The following is an 18,487-nucleotide window of genomic DNA, read 5'->3' as shown; positions in this document are numbered from 1 at the left end:
TGTCAATATGTAGAGTACAGTAAAGCAAAATGGGAAGATTTTACTATCAATTTTCTCAAAAACTGTACAGTAATTTTGGCTGTGGATCACAGCATGCAGAGTGGGGGTCACCCAGAGTCAGAATCCAGTGAGATATCTGCGTCACCTCTTTCAGTTTTCCTGTAATCTGAGCTCAAAGATGAGGACATTAAAAGTATAGTTGAGTAAATTGGGTAAATTTTATTGTTAATTTTCTCTGAATCATACAGTAATTTGGGCTGTGGATCACAGGGGTGAAAGTGGAGATTAACCAAAACTGGGAGTGGATTGTGAAGTAAAATAGTGTCAGGACAGAAAACACTGCGTTTCTAAGCCAGTCGGCACCTATACCGTAATATGCGTAAGAGTAGTGCAACAACATTTTAGGTGCGGCTGGCGGGGCGGCTAGCTTGACCGCGACTTCGTAAGTGAGGGCTCACTTGACCGCATTAACGTTAGCTGGATAACCAGGGGTTATCTGACCGGAGAGGTTCACTGCATTTGGTCTTCCACGACGAAAAAGTGAATAAATTTCTTCATCAGTAGTACGATGCGGTACACTAGTACAAATATTAGGTTGCCCAGAACATGCATTTGCCAGGGTGTTAATTAGCTCCTCATTACTTAGAATTTGAGCCACAAAATTCCGTGCGGACTGGCTCATAGTGCCATTCCTCGCAGGTACAAACAAGGAAAACACTAGATGGCGCAAGCGCCTCCGTGACGTCAAGTTTCATTCTATATATTCAGAAGATCATTTTATATATTCAAGCTTCATTCTATATATTCAAAAGATCATTCTATATATATTCAAGTTTCATCCTATATATTCAAGTTTCATTCTATATATTCAAGTTTCATCCTATATATTCAAGTTTCATTCTATATATTCAAGCTTCATTCTATATATTCAAAAGATCATTCTATATATTCAAGTTTCATCCTATATATTCAAGTTTCATTCTATATATTCAAAAGATCATTCTATATATTCAAAAGATCATTCTATATATTCAAGTTTCATTCTATATATTCAAGTTTCATCCTATATATTCAAGTTTCATTCTATATATTCAAGTTTCATCCTATATATTCAAGTTTCATTCTATATATTCAAGCTTCATTCTATATATTCAAAAGATCATTCTATATATTCAAGTTTCATCCTATATATTCAAAAGATCATTCTATATATTCAAGTTTCATCCTATATATTCAAGTTTCATTCTATATATTCAAAAGATCATTCTATATATTCAAGTTTCATTCTATATATTCAAGTTTCATCCTATATATTCAAGTTTCATTCTATATATTCAAGCTTCATTCTATATATTCAAAAGATCATTCTATATATTCAAGTTTCATTCTATATATTCAAGTTTCATCCTATATATTCAAGTTTCATTCTATATATTCAAGCTTCATTCTATATATTCAAAAGATCATTTTATATATTCAAGCTTCATTCTATATATTCAAAAGATCATTTTATATATTCAAGCTTCATTCTATATATTCAAAAGATCATTCTATATATTCAAGTTTCATCCTATATATTCAAGTTTCATTCTATATATTCAGACTTTGGTTGGAATATATATATAATATTTTCCTAAAGGGCATGCCATAATATATATATATATATATATATATATATATATATATATATATATATATATATATATAAATAAATAACATGCAGAGAAATTGAGGTAGTTTGCATCTGCAGTTTGAATAGAATGTGAAATTACAGAAAACAAAACAAAAATAAAAACAAAACATATCTGTAGCTGATTTGGAGAAAAAGGGTCCTTCACACAACACTACATCGACATTCGCTGCTCTCCCTGAAGAAACTGGTTCTTTTTGTATTTTCCTCTTTCTCGTCTAACATATCAGTCGGCTTGAAACCTGGACTGAACTTATGTGACTGCAAGAAACAAGATGACACACTCAAATTGCCTTCACACCTGAGATTAAATGTCATTGTTTGGAAAATCAGGTTGAGACAGGCTTGTCCCTTCTCACTACTGGAAATATTTTGTTTGGTTTCAGTAAGGATGCTGCATGGGAAGAACACGAAGAAGATAGGACACATGATGGCCACTCACCCAATGTGAATTCAATTACTTGCTTTATTCTCACGTAGGTGCTATCAGACAATACACACACTTTTTACAAAGGACCTGGTACAACAAGCCTATCTAATTTCCTGTCTTAGTGAGCCACATATCCATGTTCTCACATACAGTTTAATCAGGTAAGGGCTGCATTGCATGTCATTGCAAAAATTGAAAGTCATCAGTCCAAATCATGTTTTTCCAATCTTCTGTTGTCCAATTGTAGTGAGGTTGTGTGAATTATAGCTTCAGTTTCCTGTTCATGGCTGACAGACGTGGCACCCAGTGTGGTCTTCTGCTGCTTTAGGTTTATGTGCTGTGTATTCAGAGAGGCTCTTCATATTTTCGTTGCGACAGTGTGAGTTAGTGTTGCCTTCCTAGCAGCTCACAGCAGTCTGGTGATTCACCTCTGAACTCAACAAGTCATATTTGCCCAAAGAACTACGGCTCACTGGATATTTTCTCTTTTTCTCCCCACATCATTCTCAGACATCTACTTGGATTTATTCACTTAAATCAACTTTTCAATCACCTGTTCCGCTTAAGTCACTTCATTCTGATGTGTTGAGTTGCCGCCATATTATTGGCTGATTAGATATTGCATTGGTGAGCAGCCAAACAGGTGTACCTAATAAGGTATGCATGTAGACTCTAATATACCTCTGGGTGATTTAATGAAAAGATGAAGTGATAAAGTCGGTTAAATTATACAAATAATCATGTTAAGTGAAGTGAGTGAAACTAATTTTGTCACGAAAATATTCCCAATTTTCTCACATTTAAAGATGAGTTTAGAGAGCTTGTGATCAGACTTTTGTATGAGCACATCCACACCAGGGCACTGCTTTAGTATGTTGGTGTTGTTGTTACTCAAAATTGAAGGAAAACATGGTTTTACATAAAGGCAGTTGCAATGAGGGAAACACTTACAGCAGAATGCATTGAAATTAAGAAATTATGGTTATGTTTGAATTGGCCAGCTTCACTATTTAGTCCTGTAAATAGCAGTTTCAGTGGTACAGTGCACAACAAAGCTTGCTACACACCAGTAAGCAGCATACAAAGGCTGTGCATTAAATATGTCAGCCTAAACAATTGTGCTGTTTGAATGACAAAAAGGGAAATTAGATATCTCGTTCTGAGCCTGAACAGCAAAAGATAATAATAAATGTCTGTTTATAGAAATGCTCAGTCCAGACTGTAACATTAGTAGACTACTAATAGACTATGAAAAATTTGCACATGAGCCAATGTGAAATATGTGCAATATGTGTTAATTCCCCATGAATAATACTGAAGAGTAGTATATAATAGCACAGATACAGCCACAGTTTCCATGCTGCAATTGTTTAGCTAAAGTAGCCTAAGACAGAGGTGTCCAACTCCAGGCTTCAAGGGCCGGTGTCCTGCAGGTTTTAGATGTCACCCTGGGTCAACAAACCTGAATCAAATGATTAGTTCATTACCAGGCCTCTGGAGAACTTCAAGACTTGTTGATGTGTTGGATCAAGGACACATTTAAAACCTGCAGGACACCGGTCCTTGAGGCCTGGAGTTGGACACCCCTGGCCTAAGATGAAAATAAAGTTAGGTATATAGAGAAATGTCATTAAAATTGATTTAAAAGTTATGGAGAGCTAGATGTCATGTACTAATCTAAAATGAAATGTAAAAACAGCTGTATGCTACATGGTATAGCAAATGCAAATGCAATACTGTGAGAGACTGGGAATGAGGGGGACAGTTAATTACAGTATAATTAATCTTATGTGAAGCTAAAGCTAAGCTAAAGCAGACCACGTTTGGATCATTAGGATCCCAGTGATGATGAGATTGGGTTCACAGACACTCTCTAACAGCAGCCATTAAAGACAATCTTTAAGGACATTTACATTATTCATTCCATTTACCTGCAGGTGAAACTGGAGTCAAACGTCTAGCCAACAGGCGTAGGTGGTCATGAATAATCAAACTTTTGTTTCAATAGATTCCAAAAAAGCCTACTGCGGGACAGAAGTACATGCCACAGGCATTTGTTTTAAAGCATATGCAGTGTTTCACAGTTTCTTTCATTTTTGCCACATTTAGATTGAAAACTACCTACAGAGAAGGGTGAGACGCATTAAACAATCAGCTGGAAGGAAGGAAAAGTGACACAAGTTGATGTGTAATGAATAAAAAACTAGACCCAAAGAGAAAAGTTAAATCATTTGATGATAAGATGGAGAAGAAAAGCCAAGTTAAACTGGCCACCTTTGCCCTACAGGTTCTCATAAGGGTGAGGTAATTGGAAGCTCCAGGTTACGGACAATTAAGTAGTGGAAAAGCTTCTTAAAGTCTGCGACCCCTGGGCCACCTCACCTGGCTGGTAATCTAGTGTTGAATGACAGTGGACATAATCTTAAAGCTGGTGTTATGAAAGCTTTGAAAGCTCATTTCGTTAGGTGAACCTAACTGGATAATGAATTTCTTTTTTTCACTCAGCAGTCACATGATTCAAACTGAGAACAACCCGGTTAGGTCACGGGTGATTAGCGTTGCTGTAACTGTTGTTCACTAATCTCGTCTGTTCTAGTGCCTCACTGAGCATCACGATCTATAAAGGTTTGTAATCACCTCAGTCAGAGCTCTATAGATAGACTCAAGAAGTGACTGTGATCAGTGAGTTTCCTGTTCCACTTAACGCCTTCTAATGTAAACTAGGAAAAAGATTATTTAGGACAAATATACATTATACACTGACCGGGCACAACATTATGACCACCTGCCTAATACTGTGTTGGTGCCGCTTTTGCTGCCACAACAGGCCCTGACCCTCGAAGGCATGGACTCCACTAAAATCCTGAAGGTGTGCTGTGGTATCTGGCATCAAGATATTAGCAACAGATCCTGGAAGTCCTGGAAGTTGTGATGTGGGGCCTCCATGGATCGGACTTTTTTGTCCAGCACATCCCACAGATGCTTGATTGGATTAAGATCTGGGGAATTTGGAGGCCAAGTCAGCACCTCAATTACTATTTTATCATTTTTTATTTGGCTTTTAAGTTTGTGCTTTTTTCTCTTTTATATTTTTTCTTAGGGTGATGCAAAATGGCCTTGTAGCAGATTGGCCACCGTGTAGTACCAGGGGTGAAATCTCAGTCCATAGCATTTCATTTTCTGGCTCTTCAAATACTAAAATAACTTTCATAATTTTCTGGTTTCTTATTAAAAACATAGATAACCTCCATTATTTTCATCAGGGAAACATTCATCTCTCTTCCGTGTATTTCCCCTTATTGATTGTGTTGATTTTCATTTACTTTTCTTCCTTGTTTTCCCTTCTTTCACCTCCTAACATCAGCCCCAACAAAATCCATCTTACTGATGCAAACTCCACTAGAATAAAAACCAAAATCAGCTTTGCACTTGCTGATCTGAACTTGCTCATTCCATCCATATTTTGTCTGTTTGTAGGGAAAAATAATCTCCAAAGGTCCAAGTCTTTGTAAACATTCCACTCAGCAACACAAACTCAGACGCATAACCTTTGGAATTATTTATTAGAATTCATCTTTTTTAGCTGGAAGTTAATTAGTGCTAGTAAAAATAAATTCAGACTCAGTATAACTTAAAGTTCAAAACATTGAAGTAAACACTTTGTTACCCATCTTTCTCATTGCTTTTTCCCCTGCAGTTTTCCACCATGACTGATGAATTTATTTAAAGATGACAGTGATAAATAGTTGACATGTGAGCTTAGCAGCTTTCTCCAGAGATATTTTAGACCATCAAGCTTGTGTTAGCCTAAAATACCATACGAGCAAACAGCTAAAAGCTCTGGGGGAAGCACCAAAGTAGTCATTGGGTTTGGACATACAAATAACAATTTTCAAGATCCCACTGTCGCTAAAGTGCTTGCTCAGAGACGGTTATATGATTGTTGGATTTTTCTCTGTATGTATAATTGTAGGGTCTACCTTACAACATAAAGCGTCTTGAGGCAACTGTTGTTGTGATTTGGCGCTGTATAAATAAAATTGAATTGAACTGAAGGGAATTGAAGTTTTATATCCTTGCTTTAACCTGATTCATATTTCACCTCTTTTCTTAGTTACATTTCATCTTTTGTTCGATTGTTTCACTGATTCCTGTCTTGCACCCTGTGGTTTTGGGGGGTTACTTTACTAAGTAATATAAGTGTAAAAACTTATTATTTAAATAATTGTCAGTTGTTTGCCGGACGAGACAAAACATGTGAAGTTATAAACCTGGATTCCGCTAATGATGATGGGCATTTTGGCATTAAAGTTGTGCCAGAATAAAATATGTCATTCACATTTCAGCTTTGTTTGAAGTTTCTTACATGTTCGCAGGTCAGAGACCGCACGTTAGTTTTGTATTTACCGGCTGTCCAGCGCGCCCTGAACGCGGCGCGGCGCTGCCATGTTGTTGTTGTATTTTCTGGGCAGCGGCGGAGTTTCCAGCTGCTGTAGCTGTCTGCGGACGCGGTGGGTAGTTTCGGTGGGGGAGGCACTGCTTTAATCACTCTATTTGGATTACAACCGAGCTTCAAGTAACAGCAAAAGTTGCCGGACAACAGGAGCTGCCGTCGGGTATGTAGTTTTCCACGTTTTTAAACTTGTCTCCGTTGGTGTCCTGTCACTCTTTGCTAAGGGGAGCTACGGCTTGCTCTGTGGTTTGCTTCTACTTTTTCCCATTCATGCTAACAGGCGGTAGCTTAGCGCAGTTGAGCAGCTATCTTTCTTTCCCCGGAGTTCCACACAGGGAGTTAAAATCGATAAGTTTTTTTGTAGTCTTAAAGTCGAAAAAGCGGAGTTGATTTTTGTTTGACACAAGCAGTAACAGGTGAACATTGTTTGGGAAGCTAACTTGGGAGCTAGCTGGCTAACGCTGCCAACTGACACCAGCTTGGAAAACTTACGGGGCAATAACTTGAAAAGTCACAGAAACTTCGTGTCGTATCGTGTTTAAGGTGTTTCAATGTAAAGAAAGAATAAACTGAGCGTGATGGTTTCAGTTTGCCTCACCAGCGGTGGCTTTTTGAGGACTGCGAGGAAAAGTCATTGCGGTTTATTTATTTTTAGCAAGTCAGGACAAGCTGAAAAGGGACAATTTATCAGCGTAGGGTAATATTAGCCTGATGCGTGGTTAAAGAAACTGACTTTTCCACCTAGTGTAAAGTTTAATATTTATTTGGACTAACTTCACCCACCTTTGCCTCACTGTGCAGGTAACCTACAATCAGTTAGAGGTCCAGGCTCTGTTATTACAGCTTTTGTGGAAGCGAATGTGCGAATCTGATTGCTGGTGAAACCTGTCTACCTCAAAATGGGAAGTCTGCAACGCCTTGCCTCTGCCTTAGTCAGGTTGCCCATTATTTTCACTTGACTTCTTCTTCCACTACACTGAGTCTTTGAACTTAAGGTTAGAGGACGATCACGTGTCTTCCCTGGCCAGTATTCGCGTTCTCTCCTGCAACTGATTAATTTTCAGTTAGAAGAAGATTTGTACTATTTTTAATTATAAAATCCCTAATTCGTGGTTTTAAGTTTTTCTTCTTTGTCCACTTTACAGTTTTAAGCTACCCCAAATAATTAGAATAACTCAAACAAAATAATTAAATAAATGACATCCACTTTCTGCTGCTTATCTGGGTACGAATCGGAGGGGCGGCAGAGATAACCAGACCTCACTATCCACATCAACTGCCCGTAGCTCTTCTGGTGTGACATGGAGACGTTCCCAAACCAGCTGAATGACATAATCTCTACAGCATGTACTAGACTTGTCCTTGGGTCCCCTCCCAGTCGGATGTTCCCAAAGCACCACACATAGGAGGTATCTAGGAGGCATCCCAGTAACCTCAGCTGGCTCCTTTTGATATAGAGGAGCAGTGGTTGTAGGCCCCTCACCCCTCCTGTAAGGGAGAGCCCAGAGGACCCTATGGAGGAAATTAATTTCCACTGTTTATACCCACAGACTCATTCTTCCTATCACTTCCCAGATGTTGACAGCTGTGCCTTAACACTTAACTCTCTTTTCATCACAATTGAGTGGTACAATGTTTATAACACTACCACTGCGTCTGTCAAGCTCTCACTCCATTCTCCTCTCACTAGTGAACAAAACTGCGTTGGAATAGTCCTCCATTTGAGGCAGAAACTTGTTCCCATGTTGGGGTGGGCACTCCGGATTTGGATATGGCTGCAATACTGGTGCTTCAACAAATCACTCCAGTGTGAGACAGTGGTAATCACTTGATGTATCTGACAGGATCATCTGCAAAAAGCAGAGACATGATTCTTAGACTACCAAGCGTGAAACCCTCCGCCTCTTGGCTGAATGTGAAATTCTGTCTTTAAAAATTATGAACAGAATCTGTGACAAAGGGCACCTCTGGCAGAGTGCAACACCCACTGGGAATGAATGTGACTTATTGCTGCCAATGCTGACTAAGCTCTCACTTTGCATCTGCATGGACTGATTAGCCTGTAACAACATGCCTGGTACTTCTTAATTCTGAAGCACCCAAGGGATGTACAGTGGGGCAAAAAAGTATTTAGTCAGCCACCGATTGTGCAAGTTCCCCCACTTAAAATGATGACAGAGGTCAGTAATTTGCACCAGAGGTACACTTCAACTGTGAGAGACAGAATGTGAAAAAAAAATCCATGAATCCACATGGTAGGATTTGTAAAGAATTTATTCGTAAATTAGGGTGGAAAATAAGTATTTGGTCAATAACAAAAATACAACTCAATACTTTGTAACATAACCTTTGTTGGCAATAACAGAGGTCAAACGTTTACTATAGGTCTTTACCAGGTTTGCACACACAGTAGCTGGTATTTTTGGCCCATTCCTCCATGCAGATCTTCTCGAGAGCAGTGATGTTTTGGGGCTGTCGCCGAGCAACACGGACTTTCAACTCCCGCCACAGATTTTCTATGGGGTTGAGGTCTGGAGACTGGCTAGGCCACTCCAGGACTTTCAAATGCTTCTTACGGAGCCACTCCTTTGTTGCCCGGGCGGTGTGTTTTGGATCATTGTCATGTTGGAATACCCAGCCTCGTTTCATCTTCAAAGTTCTCACTGATGGAAGGAGGTCTTGGCTCAAAATCTCACGATACATGGCCCCATTCATTCTGTCCTTAACACGGATCAGTCGTCCTGTCCCCTTGGCAGAAAAACAGCCCCATAGCATGATGTTTCCACCCCCATGCTTCACAGTAGGTATGGTGTTCTTGGGATCCAACTCAGTATTCTTCTTCCTCCAAGCACGACGAGTTGAGTTTATACCAAAAAGTTCTACTTTGGTTTCATCTGACCACATGACATTCTCCCAATCCTCTGCTGTATCATCCATGTGCTCTCTGGCAAACTTCAGACGGGCCTGGACATGCACTGGCTTCAGCAGCGGAACACGTCTGGCACTGCGGGATTTGATTCCCTGCCGTTGTAGTGTGTTACTGATGGTGACCTTTGTTACTTTGGTCCCAGCTCTCTGCAGGTCATTCACCAGGTCCCCCCGTGTGGTTCTGGGATCTTTGCTCACCGTTCTCATGATCATTTTGACCCCACGGGATGAGATCTTGCGTGGAGCCCCAGATCGAGGGAGATTATCAGTGGTCTTGTATGTCTTCCATTTTCTGATGATTGCTCCCACAGTTGATTTTTTCACACCAAGCTGCTTGCCTATTGTAGATTCACTCTTCCCAGTCTGGTGCAGGTCTACAATACTTTTCCTGGTGTCCTTCGAAAGCTCTTTGGTCTTGGCCATGGCGGAGTTTGGAGTCTGACTGTTTGAGGCTGTGGACAGGTGTCTTTTATACAGATGATGAGTTCAAACAGGTGCCATTCATACAGGTAACGAGTGGGGGACAGAAAAGCTTCTTACAGAAGACGTTACAGGTCTGTGAGAGCCAGAGACTTTCCTTGTTTGAGCTGACCAAATACTTATTTTCCACCCTAATTTACGAATAAATTCTTTACAAATCCTACCATGTGGATTCATGGATTTTTTTTTTCACATTCTGTCTCTCACAGTTGAAGTGTACCTCTGGTGCAAATTACTGACCTCTGTCATCATTTTAAGTGGGGGAACTTGCACAATCGGTGGCTGACTAAATACTTTTTTGCCCCACTGTACGTGACACACCGAGACATGCATTCAAATGCCTTCTCAAAATCCTTTAGCCTATTTGATCAAACTCCCACATGTACACTTGAACAAAAGAGTAAAGAGTATCCCCTTGTTCCCTCTTGCATTGTGGGTGTTACATTGTGACTAGATAGCTGTCGGTGTTGACTTTGGTGGCTGTCATCGCCCTGTTAGCAAACAGGATTACATTTACCTTTGGCAAAGGCTATTGTTTAAATTTTTAAAGAAAGTATTATTAAGTAGTATTAAACCACCCCCACTGTCTTCACCTTTTCTCATTTGTCTCCCACACTTACAAAAATAATGCTGGAACAGCTGGTGGTTTAAATGTAGTAATTAACAAATCTTTTCAACTCTTAAGCAAAGTACTATGTCATGGTTAACAAAATATTTTTGTTTTTTTGGACATATATTAATTTTTATTAAAAAAAGTATTTAGCTACAATTGTTCAACTTGAAATAAAACAGTGATTCTCTAAATCTAACTAAATAGCTCTGGGGAAACAAATACAGTCTGTAAGCAAACATCTGTTATGACTGAGTTTAAAGAGCAGGAAGAGATTTACATATTGATAAGGATGCTTTCTGAACTACTTTGCGGTGACAGGCACAGCTGGGCTTAATAAACTTACCTATATGGAGCGTTTTTGTAGCGATCACTTTTGGAATTTCTGTAGGAAGAAGGTTAAACAAAAAAAAAGCACCCTCACACTCTAATAATCCTGTTCTAATATAGGAAAAACTCTGCTGTATTGCATTGATAGACTGAGTATCTCTGTGGGAACAAAAGGTTAAAGGAAACTGTGGGCGAGAGAAGATCTTGTTATAAAAATGTGTTTTCTTTTAATCAGACGTTTCATTAACACTTATAGCTGCGTAGGTTGGTAGTTATCCTATGTTCCAACATGACATGTCTTGTAGTCTAATGGTTGCATTTGGATAAAGTTACATTTTTGCTTAAAACTGTGTTTCACGGTTCTAGAGTTGACTGCCTCTTTGCCTAATTATTGGTGATAATGTGTGAGATCTTTTTTTCATAATAAAACTGAAATGTCACCCACAGCTGAGTGTCAGGCCTTTCATAATTTAATATGGTCTTCTTTTTTAAGTTCACTAGTATTTCATACATTAAATGAGCTCAAGGTATATTTTCACTTGTCATGCTTTAGCCAAATGGCACCCAAAAGCCTAAGGGCCTACAATGTAGACTGATGTAAAGTAGAAGAAAGCAACAGATCTTCACTTTGAAGAGAATTTTGTATTTCCATAGATTTAAGTTATATTTCTAGGATAAAAATTACACTCACTGCCCCAAAAATACAGTTTTTAACATTCTCCCTTCTAAATATTTAAAATACCAACTATATTGTGTCAAGTATATAAAAGTTCCTTAAGAGCTTGTCCAAAAAACAGGTTAAAAATAGTAATTAACCTTAAATCTTTATAGTCAGCTGCCTCTCCAGTGAATCACAGTCCTTAGGTTTAGAACATGAAGTATTTCTCCACCTGCAGCCCCCTTGAAACCATAGACATTATAAAAATACGTACCTACCATGACACAGATTTAAGGCATTTGGGATCTATTGGACCATGGGATAAGAGACACAAGCAGGTGAATGTTGAGCATCACACAAGCAACCTGTACAGAAGACCAGCTGTAGGGAAAGAACAAGACAGGAATATACTGGACTGATCTATAAGCAGCACTTTCACTATAAGAGTGAGGAGATCAACTCTAGTATCAACTAGTAATCCAGTAGTAATCTTCTAAATAGAGTCTCTATACAAGAAACTCTTAACTTGTACCTAACCTTTTGAAACTGGGCAGCTTATTCAGTTTTAATACCAAAACTAGGGAAATAAAAGAACCCGGCATGCTTCTGAAGTGTCATGTGATTTTGGGAGTCTGTTACTGACTACTTCCTTAGATGGCTGAAAGTAGAACGCTGGGTGGGAAATTACCATCAGTCTTTATGTAATGAGAAAAATGGGACCTAATTAATGACTCCCTGGAAGAGAAATTGTGATTTTCCGTTTCTATTCCCCAAACAATGCACCTGGTAAATTGCAGCACCCTCCTCTTAGGTGGTAATCATCCATTTATTGTGATTTATCCAACGCTGCAGCTTTTGGATGATCTTCTAAGTTTGCAAGTAGCAAATCAGTCAGCCAAGATATCTTCTTCCTTTTCGTGTTTGAATGTGGTTCAAACTAGTTCTTCCAGAACTCCTGGGCAATGTAAAGTACACTCAACTACCCGAGGAACCAGGAACCCCTTTACCCCTCATCTCACTTTCGAAGTAGTCAGATCTGGCTCTGAGTAATCCAATATCCTGCACATAATCCAACGTGTCAGTTATAAATGGATGCAGATAAGGACAGCGGGTCATTTCCTGACTGACACATCAAGGAGGTCACAGATAAACAAAAACAGATTATCTAAACAGTGAGTGCTTCGTTTACTGTTTGTGAGGATGAGTATCCTTTGGAATCTGTAGAAATCTGCACATGCAAAGCACAGTTTTAAAAATATAAATTTTTAAGCACTTTCCTCCTGTATACTTTGTAGCACACAGACAAAATGGTGCAAAGATAGTAGGGAAGCGTATCATTTATGTGATTTGCAGACAGAAGTGCACAGCCAGCATGTTGTTAAGTCCTAACATTTCATCATAACGTTTTGTCTTTCAGGCTGTTAATGTGTAAAATTTGTGCACCTACCTCATCTTTTCTGCACCATGGTCTCTCTATTTATCCCACTAAAACAAGAACAAAAATGAAGAAATGAGATAAATTAGCAAGCTTTAAATTAAAAGAGACAAAAATACTCTCTGTGTGGTTTTGTTTACGCTAGGCCATTTTAGCTGCTCGCCACAGCCCTGTTCATTTTAAGGAGTCCAGAGGTTTCTGTATGCACAGTCTCACGCTTGTTGTGTGTGATATATGCAGGGATGGTGATATGGCAAGATAGTGAGGGAAGTTAAGTTTAATATGAATTTAAAGAATGTAATATTGCTATTATGCATTAGTGGGAAGAAAAAAAAACCTAAATATTGTCATGACTGGCAGACTGTTGGCAATCACCAGCACAACCCTAATTTTCTTTAGTTATGGAGGATGTTTAATTGCATATTTAGGAGGGCTTACTAATATTAGTAATATGTTAGACCGCTTCTTGTAAGTGGTTTAGTTTGAGTTGTATGATGTGTGAAATGTGAGTTTTGTTGAAATCGAATAACAAATATGCTATAAGTTGAAAAGTTGCTGGGAATAGTTCCTCTGCCAAGACAGAACGAAGCTTTTTAATTACAGCTCCTTGGCTTTTTAATTACAGCTCCTTGGCTTTTTGTCCTCCTGCAAAAACTAATAGGCCAAATTATGTAAAACTTTCTTTAGAGGAGGGGGTTCTATGCTCAGCGCTAGAGTTGTTTCTCTATATATCTGCTCTCATTAAATATATATCTGCTCTCATTAAATCATGACATCACAACTGTCTGAAACCCAAGCTTTTGGGTCATAGATATTATGTAAGCATACACAGATCTCATTATTGTGAAATATATATATATATATGTATATATATATATAAAAAAAAAACACCCAGCACGCCCCTGCGGGCGGTTTATCCTTCAAGCTCGGGTCCTCTACCAGAGGCCTGGGAGCTTGAGGGTCCTGCGCAGTATCTTAGCTGTTCCCAGGACTGCGCTCTTCTGGACAGAGATCTCCGATGTTATTCCCGGGATCTGCTGGAGCCACTCGCCTAGCTTGGGAGTCACCGCACCTAGTGCTCCGATTACCACGGGGACCACCATTACCTTCACCCTCCACATCCTCTCGAGCTCTTCTCTGAGCCCTTGGTATTTCTCCAGCTTCTCGTGTTCCTTCTTCCTGATATTGCTGTCATTCGGAACCGCTACATCGATCACTACGGCCGTCTTCTTCTGTTTGTCTACCACCACTATGTCCGGTTGGTTAGCCACCACCATTTTGTCCGTCTGTATCTGGAAGTCCCACAGGATCTTAGCTCGGTCATTCTCCACCACCCTTGGGGGCATTTCCCATTTTGACCTCGGGACTTCCAGGTTATACTCGGCACAGATGTTCCTGTACACTATGCCTGTACACTATATATATATATATATATATATATATATATATATACATACATACATACGCACGCACGCACGCACGCACGCACGCACGCACGCACGCACGCACGGGAAAAGCAAAATTGATACCCTTTAAATCTACAAAATAGGGCATTATACTTTATGGCTCTCCAACTGCCTCTCTAGGCATTGTCTGCCTATAAACCTCAGTTTAAGGGATTGTTGTGACTCAGGATGTGGATGTTATTTTAGAGATAACATTCATGAGAGGGTGAAACTGAACAAAGATGCTCTACAGTGATCTGAGAACTATTTGTGTTTGTTATCAAGTCATTATCTATTGATACAAGATATGAAGCCATTAAAAATGAATGGACACTGTGTATCCTACTTCTTTTAGTCTCTCTCTGCTGTATAGCTAACATTAGCTAGACTGTGCTAATATAAGGTTGAACAGAGCAGCTTAATTGTGTCCCACAAAAATAGTGTCTTTGTGGTGAAAGCGAGGAAGAAGGTGCATATGTAAGCATGTGTGGAGGCACACCCATCTTTTCTCCAGCTCCACCGCCTGGATTGCAGTGCGCAATGTGATATCCCCGTGTTGGTGGTGTTCTGTATTATCATAACAGTGATGGTCAAGGCTCAACTGACCCGTCACGTTGTCCTAACATTCAGCAATTGTTAAAATTATCACTAGCAACCCAACATTAGTAAGCTATATTTGGCTAACAGGAAATCTAACTTGATGCTGCATTTATTATATTGTATAAATTATTAAAGAAAACTGGAGACAGCTGAATCATCAAAGACTGTCACACCAAGAGTAATCTGACCAGTTTGCTCCTAGGGAAACACTAGACTTGAAAGTCCTGTGCTAAATTGAGTGCATTGTCCAATAGTAAATCTCTCAAGCTTTTGTTTCAGACAGGTGAAAAAGTGAATTGTAAAATATACGCTGTGTGGGGAAAATGCTGCACCTCAGTAGTTTATTTGAACTCGTTCTAGAATACAGGAGATTGGACTTAATGCACTTACAGGTGACAATTCATTTTTTTTTTTTTATAACTTTTTATTTATCATTTTACAGAGCAGAAGTGTTGTACAATTGAATAAATCATGCTGTCTTTCTGTTTTTGGACATTGAACAAGCCTTTTGATCATGTAGGTCAGTACTTTGAATATCTTTTCAATTATAAAAAGCATTAAATATTTGCACAAGTCACATACAACAGCTTTTCTATGAGACTAATAGGGGACTAAAGTAACAGTACAAAACTAAGAAGAAGAGCATGTCCTGTAAGCATCTACTTTCAGCATTAGTACTTCTCATTTTCATTTCAGGCCACACCATTACTCAACACTTAAAGGTCTTCCATAGTAAGTCACAGTTTCACTTCGGGTTTTTTTTTTTTAATGTGGCCCCAGCAGAGCATGTTTTACTTTTGTTACTCTAATTTGGCTTGTCTGTGTCATTTGTGCTCATGAACCATGTCCAGTTTTTCAGATTTCATGTCGGTGCTTATTCTTGTTAGATTTAAAGTATTATTATCCTACACTGGAAAGCTTTTTAGTGTTAGGCAAACAGTCTACTGAATATACTCAGCCTGTGCAGTGACATGAAGTAACATGGTTATAATCTTTATATTTCTCAGAATATCATTTTTCCTTCCTACAGATGCTCAGGGGTGTAAAACAAAGCCAGGCTTTCTTGTATTAACCTGCTTGACATAACTTACAATCACAGTCAGAAATAATGAGTATCACAATGAAGATTAGTTTCTCCGGAAACCCAGGCGCTGTGCTTCAAGTGAACGCTCACTTAAAAGGGGCGATTGGCATTTTACTAACCCATTAATCTTACTTAACTGTTTTTACGTTTTTTAATCTTATCACTGGTGCATCTCAGTGTGTTTGTTTTGGTTGTCTGTCATCAAGTTTGTATTTGACCTGAGAGAGAGAGAGAAATTAATAAATACTTAATAAATAATCAGAAATTTAGTAAGAGAAATTATTTTGTTGTTGGGATAATTTTCAGTTGTCAAATTGATCATTTGAATATTTCCATTTCTTAGGTAACTATTCTATAAGGTATCATTGTCATGATGTCATCCAGCATGTTATCAGATATTCATTTGTTGTGTAGATATCTGGTTTCTGTTTAGGGGATTCATGTTTTATTAAAAAAAAAACATGTAAATATATACCGTCTCTTCGTGTCCAACTGACATCAGTCACAGCAGTAGTTATACTTCAATTCACATCATTGTTGCTGGCTCAAACTTGCTGGTAGATTTCATACTGTCATACCAGAAATTTTTTCATTGTTTGCACAGAAGGAAATCCCCCCCCCCCCCCCCCCCCCCAAAAAAAAAAAAACAAACAAAAAAAAACTATGTACAGTATCCAAGTGCTTCACAACAATATCTTGTTTTCCTGGCATAGGGACAGCTCTTATTCTCTGCTGTGTTCATTGGTTGAGTGAGCAGCGAGGCTTCAGAGTGTGACAGTAAGCGTGGTGCACAGTGGGAGGGAAAAAGTATTAGAGCTTTTGCTCCTTGTAAATTTCTTTCAAAGACAATTATTGTGCTGTCATTTCTGTTGCAGTTCCTCATGAAGCAATGTCTCGAACCTGTGTGGTGATTTTTGTTGTGAGTCTTTGCTGCAGCTGCCACTATAGATTACTACAAAGCTCCAAAGCTCAACTCAAGACATTCAAGACAGCTAGATTTACAATAATAATTTCACAGTGTACATATTTGTCTGTTTATATGCTGCATACTAAAAAATAGTAACCTCATGTTACTATAGGGTTGCCTTAACATCGAAACTTTTTTCACACCTTTGTTTTTCCAAGAAAAACAAGATGACTATATTAATCTTCTGCTAAAGTAGCACATTTGTCTATAAGTACACTTTATGGTGTTTCCATAGCTCTCTGAAATTAAGGGGATCCTTCAGCTAATAAAACACATTAGAGAACTTGAGTACCTCAAAGTACTGTAATAAATCAGATAGTTAACTGGCTTGAAATATAGTTGGTTAACCACCCAGATATTTGATGTAAATTATGAGGCATTAATTCAATTCATTTTCTTTCATTTTTATTCATACAGCACCAAATCGCAACAAAAGTTTCCTCAATGCACTACTTACAATAGTACAAAGAAAACAGAGTAAACCTCAATAATCATGTGACCCCCCCTATAAACAAGTGCTTTGGCGACAGTGGGAAGGAAAAACTCCCTTCTAACAGGAAGAAACCTCCAACAGAACCAGGCTCAGGGAGGAGCGGCCATTTGCTGTGACCAGTTGGGGTCACAATTTGAAGCTGGTTCTCGAGGGAACCCTGTGGAACTCCATAATTAACCTTAGTGTGCGAAGAGGACTCTCCATTTATATAAACAAATTGGAGTCTATTAGGTAGATACGATTCAAACTACTGCACCGCAGTACCTTTAATGCCTACAGCATACTGTAATCGCTGTAATGAAATATTATGGTCAGCAGTATCAAATGCTGCACTGAGGTCTAGGTAACAGAGGTAAGTCCACTGTCAGAGGCCATACGACAATTATTTGCGACCTTCACTAAAGCTGTTTCCATAATGTGATGAGCTCTGAAACCTGACTGGAAATGTTCAAATAAGCCATTTTTCTGCAGATGATCTGTTAGCTGTTTGACAACTAGACTTTAAAGATTTTTTGAGATTGGCCAATAATTACCTAAGACAGCTGGGTCAGTGATGGCTTTTTAAATAACAGTTTAACTACTGCCAGCTTGAAGGCCTGTGGTACACAGCTTAATTGAGATAGGCTGATCATATTTAAGATTGAAGTATTAATTAATGGTAGGACTTCTTTGAGCAGTCTTGTTGGAATGGAGTCTAAGAGACACATTGATGGTTTGGAGGAAGTAATTACCCTAGTTACTCAGAAAGATCAATTGTAGAAAAAAACTCTAAATAAATATCAGTGGTAACTGTACATAATGTTACGTCTGTGAGATGATTATGAGTAAATTTTTTCTCTATTGATTAAAATTTTATTTGTTTTATTTAATAGTAAGATGTTTGA

The 18,487-nt window shown here is 38.7% G+C and overlaps 1 protein-coding gene across 1 annotated transcript in view; it reads left to right on the top strand.

Moving 5' to 3' along the window:
* Window positions 1–6,562: 6,562 nt before the first annotated feature.
* plekhf2 (pleckstrin homology and FYVE domain containing 2) overlaps window positions 6,563–18,487 on the top strand; it is a 38,258-nt gene continuing 26,333 nt past the window's right edge. The window contains exon 1 of the mRNA XM_086310999.1: window positions 6,563–6,736. The gene's annotated coding sequence lies outside the window, so the exon portion shown is untranslated. The remainder of the gene's footprint in view (window positions 6,737–18,487) is intronic.

The sequence above is a fragment of the Aulonocara sp. 'chitande type north' Nkhata Bay genome, linkage group LG11 (assembly GCF_057382095.1).
Source record: "Aulonocara sp. 'chitande type north' Nkhata Bay isolate Kocher_YH1m ecotype deep benthic linkage group LG11, A_spYH_male_GT1.1, whole genome shotgun sequence".
Taxonomy (NCBI): domain Eukaryota; kingdom Metazoa; phylum Chordata; class Actinopteri; order Cichliformes; family Cichlidae; genus Aulonocara; species Aulonocara sp. 'chitande type north' Nkhata Bay.
This window is presented reverse-complemented; position numbering and strand designations above follow the sequence as displayed.